General features: G+C 41.1%; 1 pseudogene; it reads left to right on the top strand.

The window, feature by feature from the left end:
- LOC125921631 (protein SET-like) overlaps positions 1–17,327 on the top strand; it is a 75,189-nt pseudogene that overhangs the window by 56,896 nt on the left and 966 nt on the right.

Raw genomic sequence — 17,327 nt, forward strand, 5'->3', positions numbered from 1 at the left:
AAATGGCTTAGAGAAATTCATGCACACTTCCCTGCCATCCCCACCCATAGTGGTGAGGCTGAGTCAGTGGGGGAAGAGTTTCAATATCTTTGGTGCCTTTGATATTCCAGGCTCAGAATGGTAGCGGGGTGAGGGGGAAGAGAAGGGGAATGGAAAACACAGCAGACTCCACCCTAGACAATCCTTCTGCATTTGACATTTCTCATTCTTTCAAAGCTGATGAATTCTACTTCTGGAAGGTGAGGGTTGGGGGGAGGAGGAAGGGTGAGGCAGAAGAGATGATATGTGTTTATTGGGTCCTTTACAAAATTTTCCCCAGATGATCTCTGCATATCTTTGGTCACCACTTCCTGCATTCAATTTGCCCGGATGTAGTCATACCGTGCTGTCTCTGCTGCAAAACATCCCACCGCCAGAATCGTAAGACACTAATTCTAGCACATCTCTTTGGCTGATGAATCTGGGAAACTTTTTAGCAGTGGTCCTTTATGAGTTCACGCCAATGAGTAAGCGCAGAGAGCTGAGTCTTCAATACCTGGAGCAAAGAGGGAGTCATTTCATAGATCGATGCCTCAGAACCCTCTAGACCAGAAAAATCTTTGTAGAAACAGACTCCTCATTCTTTTGGTAACTGGGCTAAATCGACAGCAGCTAACCTCCCAGGGGGTGTTACTTCAATGACAATGAAGCAGAAGACGAGGAGAATTATTTCCAACTTGGCTCTTTATGTGATAAAGCTTTATGCAAAGTATACGTGTTCAAGTGACGATACCCTGAAGTAGTGAGAATATAATCGTAATTGAGTGGGGTTAACAGAATGATGTCATTTTGCAGCAGAGGAGGTGGGAAAGGTGGAGGGAAATAATAAACTCATGGAATGGAAGAGAGTTATGAATTCAGGAAACAAATGTTTTCCCCTTGTGATGGGCTCTCTAGGGACAATTTTTGGAACGTGGCCCACAGAAGTTCTGCACAACACAGCCCCCTCTCCTTCCCAGCAGCAGCAAGACACCACCGGGGCAAGAGCATGGCGCCTTCTGCCCAGGCTCTAACGCATGCCTGCAGAATAACAATCTGCTCTCGGTGCGCCAGGCACAATGAAGGCTCTCTCAGCTGCCACTCAAGAGGGGCCTGCTAACACTCCCGCCCCTTGTTTCTGGCTCTTGGCATTGTTGGGGCAGGGAGTGCGGGGAGAGCTGCACACTTCCATGCTGGGAAAGGCAGCCCCCCCCCCCCCCCCCCACCGGCGACCCCAGCCAGTCATCGAAGGCCCAGACAACAGCAGTAGCCAGACGAGTTAGCAGGGCCCTTAAACCTCGTGGCGAACTCGCTGAACATTCAGGAATTTGAGCATTGTGGTTTCAGAAAATTCTGGCCTCTGCCTCCCTCATCCCCCAACTCCAAACAACAACAACAACCACAACAACAACGACAAAAACCCAAACTCATCTCAAATTCTTTTGGCATGGCAAGACTGTCACAATGTTTGATTGCAGCTCCGATGTCCTTCCAACACCCTTTAAAGGACAGGGCTGAAAGATCTCCAACGGCACCGGGGCGGCCCTCAAACTATATAATCTGGACCCGGTTGGATAAAAAGTGATGCTATCGAAGAAGACTGATCAGGGATTATGATAAGCAGAGGACATGGTGAATGTTGGAAGTAGCAAGCTTATTGCTGATCTTTACACTGGAGGCAAAAGAAGTGACACGCCAAAAAGAGCACACCCAGAATATATTCATTACAGGAGGGAGCAACACATTCGTAAACTCAAAGTGTGGTTGCACATCAGAGGTAAGCCTCAAAGCTTGTCTTAAAGCAAAGACTGGTGCCGATCCCCAGCCAACTTAAAGGATGAACGGGGCCATGAGACTATTTTAGGATAAAAATAATAACTACTACTTTTTGAGCCCTATGTTTCAGGGATTTTAAATACATTAGCTAATGTAGGCCTAATGGCAGCCTTGTGAGATAGATACCATTGTTCCCAATTTATATACAACCGAGCATTGTGAGGCCTGGGGCAGTTAGGAAAGTTCTGCCTGACCCCAAAGCCACTGTTCTCAGATTCACAGTATTAATATGCCTCTCTGGGGCTCAAAGGAGACACAAAGCTGAGGACATGAACCAAATGTGGTTTGTTTGTTTGTTTGTTTTTTTCCTAAAGAATTCCAGTTTTCCTTGAGCTTGGATTAGAGCTTTATCTTAAAGAAGTAATCATAGTCGCTCTTTCCAGATAAGACGCAACGTCTAATCTTGAGAAAAGCAGTGAGCATTTCCATTTCTGCTGAATGCATCAAAACCAAACCAATAAAGTCTAGCCTTTGTGACAGTTCTTTGTCTCTTCCGAGGCTAAAAATGTCTGGACACACTGAGTCAGTTGGAGTGTCAGCACTCTCTTGACCTGGCACACAACTGAATATGAGTCACTAAAAGGATTCGAAACTCAGGGTCAGGAAAACACTGCCATTAAGTCAGTATAGCCAAAAATATTCGGGCGTCAACCTTGTGCTCCTGGATGTAGCTTGTTCATTCATCTATTTGTTTATTCAGCCAGTAAATATCTATCCTAACACACTCACATATAAAACACAGAGTAAAAAGTCTAATGAATACAAAATAATATAGTGAAAAGCAAGTTCACACCATCATCCTCCAGATTTTCTGTTTAAGGACAACTCCCGACACCAGTTTCCTGGGGATCCTTCTAGAGATATTCAAGGCATAAATGTAACTTTCCCTTGCTTTTCTTTCTTTTTTTAAAAATTTTTTAAAGGTTTATTCATTTTTGAGGGACAGAGAGACAGAGCGTGAGCACGGGAGGGGCAGAGAGAGGGGGAGACACAGAATCTGAAGCAGGCTCCAGACTCTAAGCTGTATGCACAGAGCCCAACGTTCTGTTGGGCTCGAGTTCACGAACCGTAAGCTGTATGCACAGAGCCCAACGTTCTGTTGGGCTCGAGTTCACGAACCGTAAGATCCTGACCTGAGCCAAAGTCGGACACTTAATTGACTGAGCCACCCAGGCGCCCCTCCCTTGCTTTTCCAAACTGTTATTGAATCCTTGCGATAGCCTGAGCACTGGTTTATATAAAGTGATGGCCAAGACTTGGCCCTGCCCCCCGAGGAAGAGGTGGATACATAAATCAATTGCCACCATATGATTGAGAAGTGCTCTGATGTTTATGGGAATGGTAGTGATCTGAGTAGACTAGGGCTGAAATGCTAATGGATCCGATCAGCTGTTGCAATAAATTGTTGTCACCAGTGTTTGCAAATTATTTTTTTAAAAGGTTATGGCTTATTCCTGTGATAATCATTTATTCAAACTAATATTAATATCAAATTAATATTCTAACTTTCTTTTGTGAGTGATACGGAAAGATGTGGAGGTCAAGCTGGTTCCCTGAGAACTGTGTGTGACCCTGGGCATGCCCATGGTATGTCCTCCCACAAATGTGATCTGATCCACATGTTGGGAGGTTGAAAATTTCAGACATCCAGTGGTTAATGGGGGCCATAATATCCTCATTTTCTGGGATACCACCAGAAAGCTTTCCCCAAATATTATATGCTTCGCATTCAGTTGGGATATCAGTCTCTTGGTTGCCTGGTTTCAAAACATTCATACTTGTAATAGGATGGAAGTCAGGAAGTGGCAAAGCCGCCCATCTGGATTGAATACAGTTCGGGACAGTAGTCTGTGCACCGTGAGGCAGATAACGTTTTGCAGATTTAAGAGACAGTCGAATCTGATGCATGTGGATGCAAGCTACTGGTGGAAAGCCAGGAGCAGACCCTTTGAATGGACCTGGATTTATGGGAACTACTCAGGAGCTTGTAGGCTTTGAGGAGGGACACAGAGTGGTTATTTTGTTCACAAAGAGTTGACTTCAGTGAGCCTGGATTCTCACCCCATATTGAGTTTTATTTCCAGTATGAATGTAAACCAGCTCCAGACACAGATTCTCGGCTCAGATGCTCAGACTCTGCTCAATGACGGATAGAGAGTTAAAGAGAGAAAATAAAAAAGGGCATAAATAAGTTTCACATGATTTCCAATCCAAACTAAGAGTTGGCTCTGTTTCACTCAATCAGCCAGGGGCAGAGAGCATTTTGCAAACTTCAGTGGCTCTTTCAGAAAGCCTGGTCTATATCCTGTTTTCAAAAGGAAACCCAGAACCTGTCAGATGTGCCCTGTTTCTGTTTCTGTGGCAGCTCACCTCGTAGCTGTTCTAAGATAGAAAGTGGCCCAAGTACATTCGTTCTCCTCTAGTTCTTCCAAATGTGCCCACCTGAGGGACAAGACATTTTGCTGGTTGTTTTAACACATGAGGCAGAAATGCATCTAGGAATGAAGCACAGCTGAATTGTCAAAGGTAGGTCCATAAAATACAGTCCTTCCCAAGGATTTCCTTCCTGGGGAGCCCAGGTGGCCCCAGCTTGACAGCAGGGTCTCTGTGCTAACTTAGGTTTTCATATCATGTCAGAAAAATAGAAATATAATTCTGTTCCCTTGCTAGAAAACTCAAATTTGTATAGTTTTTAAAAAAAATTTTTTTAACGCTTATTTATTTTTGAGACAGAGAGAGACAGAGCATGAACAGGGGAGGGGCAGAGAGAGAGGGAGACACAGAATCGGAAGCAGGCTCCAGGCTCTGAGCCATCAGCCCAGAGCCCTACGCGGGGCTCGAACTCACGGACCGCGAGATCGTGACCTGAGCTGAAGTCCGACGCTTAACCGACTGAGCCACCCAGGCGCCCCTCAAATTTGTATAGTTAAAGAACAAATTTTAAAGTCTCTTTTTAATAAATGCTATGATGCAGGGTATGGAGTATGAGAGGGTTTCCCCCCGCCCCACCTCTATTCCTTCCTTCTTCCTTCCTTCCACATGAGGCCGAAGTAGACCTGAGTGAAATCTTGCTTTTTGCTCAGTTTCTTTTCCCTAGTTGAGTTAAAGCACAAAAAGAGTGTATTTTCCAAGTACCTTATGGGATCCTGACAATTTATTTCTTCCCTTTGCTTTGAAAATGACCCCTAAAGAGATAAAATTGTTTGCATTAGTTCTTAGAGAAAAGCAGCCAAGGTTTTATTAAAAACACTGCCCTTTGTATTCTTGCATATTTTCTTTCCCTGTCTAATATGGGAAGATATCAAATGTAAAAGAAACACAAACATAAGACACTGCTCCTTTCATCTTCACTCAATTTCCAAAATCCTCCAACACATTACCTTATTCTTCTTATTAAACTTTAAAAAGGAGCAAGTGGAATGCTGCATTTAAATTTTGAGGACTGAGGACTTGGGATAGGCAATCTGCATTGTGTCATTTGTTAGATTCTCCTAAGATCTTCTCACTCTGTATTGGGACTGGCAAAACATTTTTATACCTCGGGGAACACATTCATATCAACTGGTTTCGTATGGAACTCAATTCTGGAAATTCCTCTTCTTTGATGTGACTGGATTCTTTAATTTTTAAGAAACAGAGATGAAAAGTGTCACTGATCCCTGGTAGAGTAAATAAACTTTAAAACAAGTTCAAGGTTTCCCTTAAACATATATAATGTATTATTGATAATGCTTGGTATGGCAAAACTCTAAAATACATATAAGAAATAATTCAAAGATGAAATATAATGATGAAAAATAATATAATGAAAAATATATGATGACCTCTGTTTTCCTTTTTTTTTTTAATTCCCAGCCTAATTTTGTTCACTAAAACCTGTCTGTCAAAGCCATCTTAACAAAAAAATTTTTTTAATGTTTATTTACTTTTGAAGGAGAGAGAGAGAGTGTGTGAGCAGGGGAGGTACAGAGACAGTGGAAGACACAGAATCTGAAGTAGGCTCCACGCTCTGAGCCATCAGCACAGAGCCCAACGCGGGGCTCGGACCCACGAGCTGTGAGATCATGACCCCAGTTGAAGTCAGACACTTAACTGATTGAGCCACCCAGGCGCCCCCAAAGCCATCTCTAAAAGCCATAGTTATGAAGCAGCAGACTCTGTAGCATAATGGGGACAAAATCTTGTGATAAAATTCTTAATTTTTTTCACTTAACCTGTTATGTTTTTAAAAAAAGACTAAAAGGAAACATACCAAAAGACTATCCTAGAATTATTCCTTATATTCTTCTTCTTTCTTTTTTTCTCCTTTTTGTAATTTGGGACAATTACTTTTCGAACAACAATTACAAAAAGACCAGCCATAGTCCTTATATTTTTCATGGGTCTGATTTATCCTGGACCACCCTGTACTTGGAGATGCAGGCCTCTGACTTAAAAAAAAATATGTACTTTAAACTTCGAATAGCTTATCAGAAACCATAATGGTGCCTGATAAAATCTCAGCCCTCAAAGAAAAAATATTTGAGGGGTACAGTGCGTGCTGGGATAAACAGTTTGAAACCAAGTGAATAATGAGGTTACTGAGTCAGTGATGAGCACACCTGAGTTTTGATAAGCATGACCCAATAGCATGTGGTGAAATCCTCCATCCACGGAGAGTGTCTCATCTGTACTGAACTCACCAGAAGGAGCCTTTAGTTCCTATAAAGCAAGGTACAATAAATCAGGGGAAAGCTGCAGATCCTGTCAGACCTGCCTGCATTCCTTTCCCCTCAGTGATTCCTTAGTTCAAGAGGGTTCATCCTTCGGGAATATTTCAACACCCTTTTGGAAGCTATGCCAAAATCCAGGGTTTTGACAGCTTGATAAAGCCTTATATTATCCTGAGATAGAGAAAAACCTGACTCTGGGAAGGGCTAAATTATCAAAGGCAGTACCGAGTAGCAACAGTGAGTTAACTGGCAGATCTTGAGGGGATGAGAGTGCTTTTGAACTTGCTGGGAATTTTAACAGCAAGAGTGCAGATTCCTAGGAGAAAAGCTGTTACTAAAAGAAGACAAAGAACTAGTAAGTAGCTTTCCAGCTGGATAAAAAGACAGGAGTTAGAATCCACCGGCTATAGAGTCCTATGTTCCATTTCCATCATTATACTGGGGGAGAGAGTAGATTCAGAGAAATTTGTGGGATGGTGTTGAAAATAGATGCCCAAAACAAGAAGTTGGGGGGGAGGGCGGTGTTCATTTCTTTTAGTATTATGGACTAGAATTTAAAATATCAGTGTGAAGAGGGAATTAACTGGACTTGGTAGAATGACAAATCAGGAGCCATTGGGGATCTGGTGATTTTATGGATGCTGAGGCTGAGTTCAGCTCTCTTCCTGGGAACTACTCTCTTTGAAGTCAGGGCAAGTTGGGAACAGAGCGGGCAAAGGGAAGAGTGGAAATTAGGATGAGAATGACTTTTGTAGTGTATCATTTCCCTCAAACATTTATTGCTTTTCCCTTCCTTCTTCATTCAGCAAATACTTCCTGACCTTCTCCTTATGCCTAGCATTCTACTGGGCACTTGGGATTTGAAGACAGGAGAATTCCTGGTCTTGAAGAGTCTGCAGTAATGGCAAATACTAACTCCTATTCTCTTTCTGGTTAGGAATAGCTCTGAGGACGTGACGCACTGTCCCATATTTCTATTATCTTACATCGCAAATTTGAAGACATTTCTCATTTCACCTAAGTTTACTCTTATTATTAAAGCCATTGGTTAAATGTATTAAAGTAGGTTGAATTTTGATGTTATTAATTATGTTTTTTCACCTTAATAAATTAACTCATTTGAAAACAAAATCCCAAGTCAGAGAGACCTTCCATTCTGGCTACTGTTTCTAACAATATGATATGGCTTCTAAGTTGATTTCATGAACCGCTTTTTCCTTATGTTGGAATCTGGGGAGAGTATTACAGATTTTACCTGCAGGGGGGAGATGAATTGATTTTTATCAGTTAGACATCTAGCTGGTCTGAAAACAACCACTGAAGGGTATTTGTTTGTTTTTGCCTACAAAAATATTGACAGCCATGCAACCAAAATGTAAAGTTTCTAAAAGAAAAGAAAAATCCCTACTTTGTCCTACCCAATCTTCTCTGAAGACCGGAGGAAGAAACTTCTGTAACTTTCCAAGAAGTGAAACCAATCGACATTTTAAAAAGCCACATTATACTCATAACCAGTAATATAGTAAGTTTTCAGAAGAGCCATATCTGATCAGTCAGAATATAAAATAGAATTCAAATACCTATTTCCTTTATAGGCTTAAATTATTTTGACTAACAAGCTCAACATTGCTCTAGAAAAATTTCTCTATTTTGCCACTCTTTTGTGTGGCAAATTTTAGTTTCTCAAGGATGCCACGGGGATGGAACATTGAAGGCCCCTCCTGATCCCTGCCTCCAGAAGTTTATGCCCCGCTGTAGTCACTTCCTACAATCCACGGCATCACGACTGGTCCGTGCAACAAAAGATTATGGCAGAAGTGATGGTATGTCCTTTCCTGGGCTAAATCGTGGAAGACATTCTAGCTCCTGCCTCCCAATCTTTCTCTTTGTCTCTTTGATCATTCCCTCTGGGAGGCACCAGCTGTTGGGTTGTGAGGACAGTCAGGCAGCCCTGTGAATCATCATGTGGCAAGGTACTGAGGCCTCCTGCCAGCAGCCATATGAATGAGCCATCTTGGAAGCAGATCCTCCAGTGCTGCATAAGCCTTCAGATGACTGCAGCCCCTGCCAGACAGCTTGACTGCAACCTCGACAGGGACCCTGAGCCAGAACCATTCGGTTAAGTCATACCCAGATTCCTAACCCATAGGAACTGTGTGAAATAATGAATGTTTCCTGGGTTAAGCTGCTAAGTTTTGGAGTAATTTGTTATGCAGCCAGAGATAATGAATACAAGGGTCATTTCAACCCGGGGATTCGTTGCTTTTCTGATCCTCCGATCACGCTTGGAATATCTACCACGTGAAATATTCTTACCAGGAGTCCTCGGAAGCTTTAAATTTCCTCAGTTCCCGGGGTTCCTGGCTCATTGGGATAAGCTTTTGACTGGTTCAGGTCATGATCTTGGGGTTCGTGAGTCTGAGCCCTGCGTCGGGCTCTGTGCTGACAATTCAGAGCCTGGAGCCTGCTTCGGATTCTGTGTCTCCCTCTTTCTCTGTCTCTCCCCCACTCATGCTCTGTCTCTTTCTCTCTCAAAAATAGATCAACATAAAATAAAGGTTTTATCTTTTAAAATAAATAAATCTCCTTAGTTCCTTGCATATCTCATGTATTAATACACATATTGTATATGCGTACATGTCTAAAGTTAATACCTTTTTTTGTAAATGCTTTTTAAAGTTTTTCCTAAATAATACATGCTTATTAAAGAAAATGTGGAGGGAAAGCTAATAAAAGTTACCCATACTTTTGACACCCAAAGAGAACTATTATTAATATTTGCGTGTACTTCCTTTCATTTTCTTTCTCGTTTAAAAAGAAGTTGTGACCATACGCCGTATACCATGCTTTCAACAAGCCAAGTTCATTTTCTTTAACAACAAAACCCAATAATGTGCCTTGCTCATTCTTGTCATTCAGCTCCCTGCTCTGAGTGACAGGTTCCCAGGGAAATCAGATGTGACTGTGCCCTAAGTGTGCAGAAGGCCCCGTGAGGGTGTCGTGGGTTTGGAGCCAGGGCCTGGCAGGGAGTGATCAGTGTCTGGGGGTGCCAGACACATGGGAAATGATTTATACCAACGGCCAGTCGCCTCTGCACACATTCTTTTTATTTTCAGTACTAACATGTGTGTAAAGGGCCACTCCCTGCCCAACAACCCGTATTTATATCCACAAACTTGTTAAGAGAATCTACACTCTTTATTTTTCTGTTCCTCTTCAAACAGGGCTGTGTAGAAATGTGAATTTACTAAATGCTGATGAAAGCATCAGCAGCAGGGCCCTTTCCAAGGCCCTGGGAGGGGTGCTAGCAATGTGTTCACATGGTCGTGTATTATAAAAAAAATTTTTTTTATTGTTTATTATTTTTGAGAGAGAGAGAGAGAGACTGAGAGCAAGCAGTGAAGGGGCAGAGAGAGAAGGAGACACAGAATCGGAAGCAGGCTCCAGGCTCTGAGCGCTCAGGACAGAGCCCGACGCGGGGCTCGAAATCACAAACTTCGAGATCATGACCTGAGCTCTAATCGGCCGCCCAACCAACTGAGCCACCCAGGTGCCCCTCACGTGGTCATGTATTTATATAAAGTTAACAAAAGTGAGAAACTTCAGTCACAATTGTGAAGACGGCCGTCTCTTTCCTCTCTGCCCCTGCCCTGCAGAACGTATACACTTGCCTTTATGCAGGGTGGGATTAAGTGTTTGGGAGCATTTTGTTTTTATAAATTTTTGTCTTCTTCTTCTTCTTCTCCTTTTTTTTTTTTGACTAGGCATGGAAAAATCATGATTCAGGACCTAGAATGTTAGAGATACGACTTGGTCTCTAAGTGGCAGTTTTGTTTTGTTTTTTCCAATTACTTGTACTGTAAGCAGAATTTATTATTTGTTAGTCTTATTTGTGAAGTCATTGGGAATTTTTGAGCTTTGAGAGTTACAGAATTAGAGGGCTTCTAATGAGCCCAGTCTGTTCTAAATGGCTTTGTGTAATTCCAAGATTGTTTCATCAGAATCTATAGGGCCTCAAGCAACCCTCCTCTTTGTTGACTCCATTCTTTGACTCTCTTCCTTTGTTGACTCCTATTCTTTGACTCTATGCATATTTTTTGAAGAAAATGGCTGCCTCTCCAGTTTTTCACTGTAACCCTTCAATTAAGAAAAAAACAAATAAATTTAACCTACTCCATGCAATACCTTTAAACAAAAAAGGAATGCAAAATACACAGTACCAACCAGGTGGGTGATGCACTTTATAAAAGACTGTGCAACAAACAAACAAAGAAACAAACAACACAAAGAAAAAAGGGACAAACAAAAACCCAAACTCTTAACTATAGAGAATAGATGGGTGGTTACCAGAAGGGGTGGTGTAGGAGGCTAAGTGAAATAGGTGATGGACAGTAAGAGTACCCGGGTGGCTCAGTTGGTTAAGGGTACAACTCTTGATTTCCACTCAGATCTTGATCTCATGGTTTGTGAGTTGGAGTCCCGCCTCGAGCTTTGTGCTACAGAGCCCGCTTAGAATTCTCTCTCTGCTCTTCTCTCTCTCTCAAAATAAATTAAAAAAAAAAAAAAAAAAAAAAGAGTACCCTTATTACGATGAGCACTGAATAATGTATAGAATTGCTGGAAAAAAAAAAAAAAAAGAAAAAGACTGTGCTACTTGGATGTTTATTCATTTCACCTGTTGATTAGAGGAATTTATTCCTTTTTTAAAAAAAATTTTAATCTTTACCTATTTTTGAGAGACAGAGAACAAGCAGGGGCGAACAGAGAGAGAAGGAGACAGAATCCAAAGCAGGCTCCAGGCTCTGAGTTGTCAGCACAGAGCCTATGCGGGGCTCGGACTCAAGAACTGTGAGATCATGACCTGAGCCGAAGTCAGAGGCCCAACCGACTGAGCCACCGGGGCGCCCCAATTTATTCTTCTCTTAAAACAACTTTTTGAACAACATAAAAATCAATTCAATGCCTGCTGTGGCAGCCACAGAGATACATTGTTCAGATGTCCCCTTAAGAGAACCTGCTGTGGGTGTCTGGCAGAATGGCAAGCCCAGGTGCCACATCTTTGGAGCCTATAGCACTCACTCGGAGCCCCACCCTTCTGGGCCATTGACGGAACACTGCTGAGGTACCTGGGTACCAGTGCCGGTCCACCCTGCCTGATACAGGATTCCTCTCATGGGCAACTTTTGTGCAGACCCTCCCCCATCAGCCTGTCGAGGCTTTCTCAGAACTGTGCCAGGTTCTGAGGCTCTTCCTATCCAATCTTTACTTCCCCCTCTCCCTTCACAGGCAGCGGACCTGATCATGGTCTGACCCTCTCTTTGTCTATTCCTACTCTATCTCCCTCTGTCCTTCATAGGCTTCCCCTCAGTAAATCTCTGGCATGTCACATCCCGTCCTAGCATCTGCTTCTCTGTGCATCTGAAATGACACATATGTACGTTGTTAACAATGAACTAATCCAGAAGGGCTTATCCTAAGAAGCAACAGTTCCCCATCCTCCTCTTGAATAACGCCTTTCCCCAATCGCTCACACGGGGAACCACTTTTAACACTTTTTCTTTTTAGCTCTTTTGGTAGTTACCATATCTGTAAAAAAATATATTTATGACAGGGGCACCTGGGTGGCTCAGTCAGTTAAGCATCTGACTCGATTTTGGCTCACAGTTCATGAGATCGAGCCCCACGTCGGGCTCGGCACTGACAGCGTGGAGTTTGCTTGGGATCTCTCTCTCCCTCTCTCTCAAAATAACTAAATATTTAAAAAGAGTATGTTTATGACATACTGTATATTATTTATTTTGCTATTATTTGTTATATATTTTTATGTACTTGTTAGGTGTTATATGTTATATGTATAAATATATATTTGTCATGTATTATTGTTTATTGCTGTAATATGTTTACGCAATATCTTTCTTTTCTTTTTTAACCATGGAGGTATAATTTTTTTTTTAATTTTTTTTTTTAGCATTGATTTATTTTTGAGACAGAGAGAGAGCATGAACAGGGGAGGGTCAGAGAAAGAGGCAGACACAGAATCCGAAACAGGCTCCAGGCTCTGAGCTGTCAGCACAGAGCCCGACGTGGGGCTCGAACCCACAGACTGCGAGATCATGACCTGAGCCGAAGTTGGACGCTTAACGACTGAGCCACCCAGGCGCCCCCTTTTTTTTTTTTAATTTTTTTTTTAACATTTATTTTTTTTTGAGACAGAGAGAGAGCATGAACAGGGGAGGGTCAGAGAAAGAGGGAGACACAGAATCAGAAACAGGCTCCAGGCTCTGAGCTGTCAGCACAGAGCCCGACCATGGACGTATAACTGACATAAAATAAACCACTTATATTCAAAGTGAACAATTTGAAAATTTTTGACATTTGTGTATACCATGAAACTATCACCACAATCAAGAGAGTGAACATACCTATCACCCCTGAAACTTGCTTCATGCCTCTTTAAAATCATCCCTCCTATCTCTCTCTACAGTCCTTGATCTGCTTTCTGACACATGGATTAGTTTCCTCTTTCTATAATCTTATATAAACGCGATCTTACGGTAAGTACAACTGGAGGGGCGGCTTCCTTTACTCAGGATAATTAATTTGAGACTCGTCCGTGTAGTTATGTGTATCTGTCATTTATTCTTTTTTACTGCTATGTGGCACATCCCATTGTATGAATGTAACACAATTTCTTTTTCCATTCATCTTTTGGTGGACAGTGGGGTTGTTTCCACTTTGGGGCTATTACCAATAGAGTTGCTATGAATATTTGTGCACAAGTGTTTGCGTAGACATACATTATATTCTCTCTTTTCTCTTTCAATGATCGTTGTCCTTTATTGCCTAAAGTCCAGTACATTGGGTGCCATTTTTTCATATATTTTGTCTGATGTTTTAGTTGTTTCAGGCAGGATGGTAAATCTCGTCCCTCTTACTCCATTTGACTGGAAGCAGAAATATTTTGTACCTCTTTCATTTATCATAATCTTCCTTTAGGTGATGATATGCCATTACACGTGTGGTATAAGAATCTTCACCACAGCTCTGTTTCTCCTGTCCTGGCCTTTGTGCTATGGTTGTCAGACTATTACACACTCTTCAGCGGATTGTTTTTCTTTTCCTCTTTAACAATTTTAGACAATCTCTGTTGATTTCTTTGATGATAGACATGGACTGAGTTCACGTATCTTCCATCTTCCAAACTCTGCCTTCCTCTCCTCCACTTCAATACGATTACGTCACCATTTTTAGATCCTTTGTTAGTTGCCTTTGTAACTGTATAAAAATATAGTTTTATATAGTGACATCCTTATTTTTAATTCCATCAACTACTGACAATATTTCTTGACGCTTCACTTTGTGAGGTGAACATATGAATGTCTTTATCCTTTCCTTCATCTCTGTATTCCTTTCTACCACATTTAAATGCTTAATTCTTTTGGAAACATTTTAAAAATATTTATTTATTTATTTAGAGAGAGCACAAGTGGAGGAGGGGGGGCAGAAGGAGAGAATTCCAAGCAGGTTCTGCACTGTCAGTGCAGAGCCCAATGTGGAGCTTGAACTCACAAACTGAGATCATGACCTGAGCCGAAACCAACAGTCAGACACTTCACCCACTGAGCCGCCCAGGTGCCCCCCAAATACTTGGTTTTAACTTCTATTGTCAAGAAAGGGAACATGCATCTTGTTCTACCACCAGACCTGAGTGTTCCTTTTTCCTGGTGTGTGCGTTGATTCCAAGAGCTGCAAATTGGTCAACAGTGTTTACAACCTTTTTCTATATGAAGATTGTTAACAGATCAGCCACGTACTGTACTATAGTTATATATCTTTTTTACATAGTCTTGTGTGTTTCTTGGGATTTCTAATTGTCTCTTTTGCCCCACCCCATATCCTGCATTGCTGCATTTTTTACAACTTGATATTCCAACTTCTTCACGATACTATCAAATCTGAATTCTTTCTCATATACATTTTCTTTCCAGACACCTACCTTTTGGAGACCTTGTTCTACCAGCTCTAAGCTGGATTTTTGGGTTCTACATTTGGAGAAAAGTTGTCACCCTAGGTCTTCCTTCCATTTTCTCCTGACTGGCTTAATTGTTTCTTGAGCTCCACAAATTTTTAGTTTACTCCACTAGTTTTCTGGAACACATCCTTGAGTCATTTCCATAGAATGGGAATATTGGAGGTAAACTTACTGAGTTCTTCCTTGACTTACAATGTCTTTATTCTACTCTCAAATGTAATTAATAATTTGAGTATTGAATAAAATAAAATAATTTTCTCTCAGAACTTTGAAGGCAGAGTTCCATTGTCTTGTAGCATTTGGTATTGCTAAAGAGAAGTTTAATGCCAATCTGATTTTTTAGAAAGGAAGACAATTTACTTTTCCTCTCTGAAAATTTTTGGATTTTAAGAGAACTTTGATATTATGACAGGGATTGCATTACATGTGTACATTGCTTTGGGTAGTAGAGCTGTTTTAACAGTATTTGTTCTTCTGATTCATGAGCATGGACTGTCTGGGTGAAAATGCAAATTGGTGCAGCCACTCTGGAAGGCAGTATGGAGGTTCCTCAAAAAGTTAAAAATAGAACTACCCTATGACCCAGCAATTACACTAGGAGGTATTTACCCAAAGGATACAAAAATACTAATTCAAAGGGATACATGCACCCCTATGTTTATAGCAGCATTATCTACAATAACCAAACTATGGAAACAACCCAAGTGTCCACACACACACACACACACACACAGAGTAATATTACTCAGCCATAAAAAAAGTGAACTCTTGCCATTTGCAATGATGCGGATGGAGCTACAGAGTATTATGCTAAATGAAATAAGTCAGAGAAAAACAAATACCATATGATTTCACTCATATGTGGAATTTAAGAAACAAAACAAACCAGCATAGGGAAAGAGAGAGAGGGAGAATGGCAATCCCAGGAAGCAGACTCTTAACTACAGAGAACAAAATGGTGGTTACCAGAGGGGAGTTGGGTGGGGGGTGGTTAAATAGGTAATGGGGATTAAGGAGTGAACTTGCTGCAGTGAGCACTAATTATTGCATGTAAGTGTGGAGTCACTATTGCACACCTGAAACTAATGTTACACTGTATGTTATGTTAACTAACTGGAATTTATTACTTTTTAAATTTTTATTTATTTTTTAATTCTTTTTTAATGTTTATTTATTTTTGACAGAGAGAGAGACAGAGGATGAGCAGGGGAGGGGCAGAGAGAGAGGGAGACACAGAATCCGAAGCAGGCTCCAGGCTCTGAGCTGTCAGCCCAGAGCCCGACGCGGGCCTCGAACTCACGGACCGCGAGATCGTGACCTGAGCTGAAGTCGGATGCTCAACCGACTGAGCCACCCAGGCGCCCCTAACTAACTGGAATTTAAATAAAACCTTTTAAAAAATCTTTGATATTCTGAAATTTCACCATTTTGTGACTGAGTGGGGTTCATTTTTCATTCACTGTGTCTGGCATTATAGCATTTTTTTTCCTTCTCTCTTCAGTCTAGAGACTCGTGTCTTTCAGCTGAGAAATTCTTTTTTATTATTTTTTTGTTTATAGTTTCCTGTCATCTCATCTGTTCTCTCTGGAGCTTCTAGTCATTGAACATTCACCGCTTGGATTTATACTTTACAATTTAGCCTTTCTTTCACATTTTCAATCTACCTGTATTTTCTACTTTCTTTGAGATTTCTTTGATTTTTATTTTTCAATCTGTTTTTAAAATTTCTGCTTAACCTACCATATTTTTAATTTCTAAGAACTCTTTTTTATTCTTGGACCCTACCTTTTTTATTGTATTTATTTCTTGAACTACAACCTTAATTATTTTTTTTTAATATTCTCTTGAGGATACTACTTATAGTTAAAATATTCTTTTCTAGCAAATGTTCTTAAGATGTGCAAGTTTGTATATATTTTATATGTAAAATGAGTCTGGACATGTCCATGGACGTACATTTTCAACTGCAGGCATTTGTAAAATCTACCAAGAGACATTATTTTTCCTCCTGGTAGATATAAATTTCTTCAGCATGAGCTGAGTTTTCAAAATATGGAGTCCACATGTTCAGTGTATGTGCTTCCTCACTGAACTAGCCCAGCCAGTTAGCCTTAGTGAACGTTGTTTTTCTCCTTCAAAAATTTGGGAGGTCTTTTCCTTTTTACTGTATATTTATATTCTACCTGTCAGTTGATGATCTGAGGCCAAGTGGTCAACATTGGAATAATGTTTGACTGGAGACAAATGGGGAGACTTAGCAACCAGGACAGAAACTTTTGCAAGAGTTTGAAAACTGATTGATATGGTCCCTCAGAGTGCTCCTAGACATGGAGTGGGGTGTGTGTGTGTGTGTGTGTGTGTGTGTGTGGGAGGATGGGGGAGGTCATCAACCTGGTATTTATTCCTCTCAGAATCTGCCTTTCTTCTAGGCAGACTAGTTGGGTGATCTGACTACAGTAATTCAGAGATTTAAAAGTATGTGCAAGTTGACAAACTGCATCAAAATGTTAGTCAGCTATGCTTATTTCTGGGCTTCAGAATGTGGGATGTTATCTTTCCTTGCTAAAAAAAATACGTATCTGGGGCACCTAGCTGGGTCAGTTAGAAGAGCATGCAACTCTTGATCTTGGGGTCATGAGTTTGAGCCCCATGTTAGGTGTAGAGATTACTTAAGTAGATAAAACTTAAAAAATACAATACAATACAATACAATAAATTTGTATCTGGAG

This window comes from Panthera uncia, chromosome C2, assembly GCF_023721935.1.
Source record: "Panthera uncia isolate 11264 chromosome C2, Puncia_PCG_1.0, whole genome shotgun sequence".
Classification (NCBI taxonomy): domain Eukaryota; kingdom Metazoa; phylum Chordata; class Mammalia; order Carnivora; family Felidae; genus Panthera; species Panthera uncia.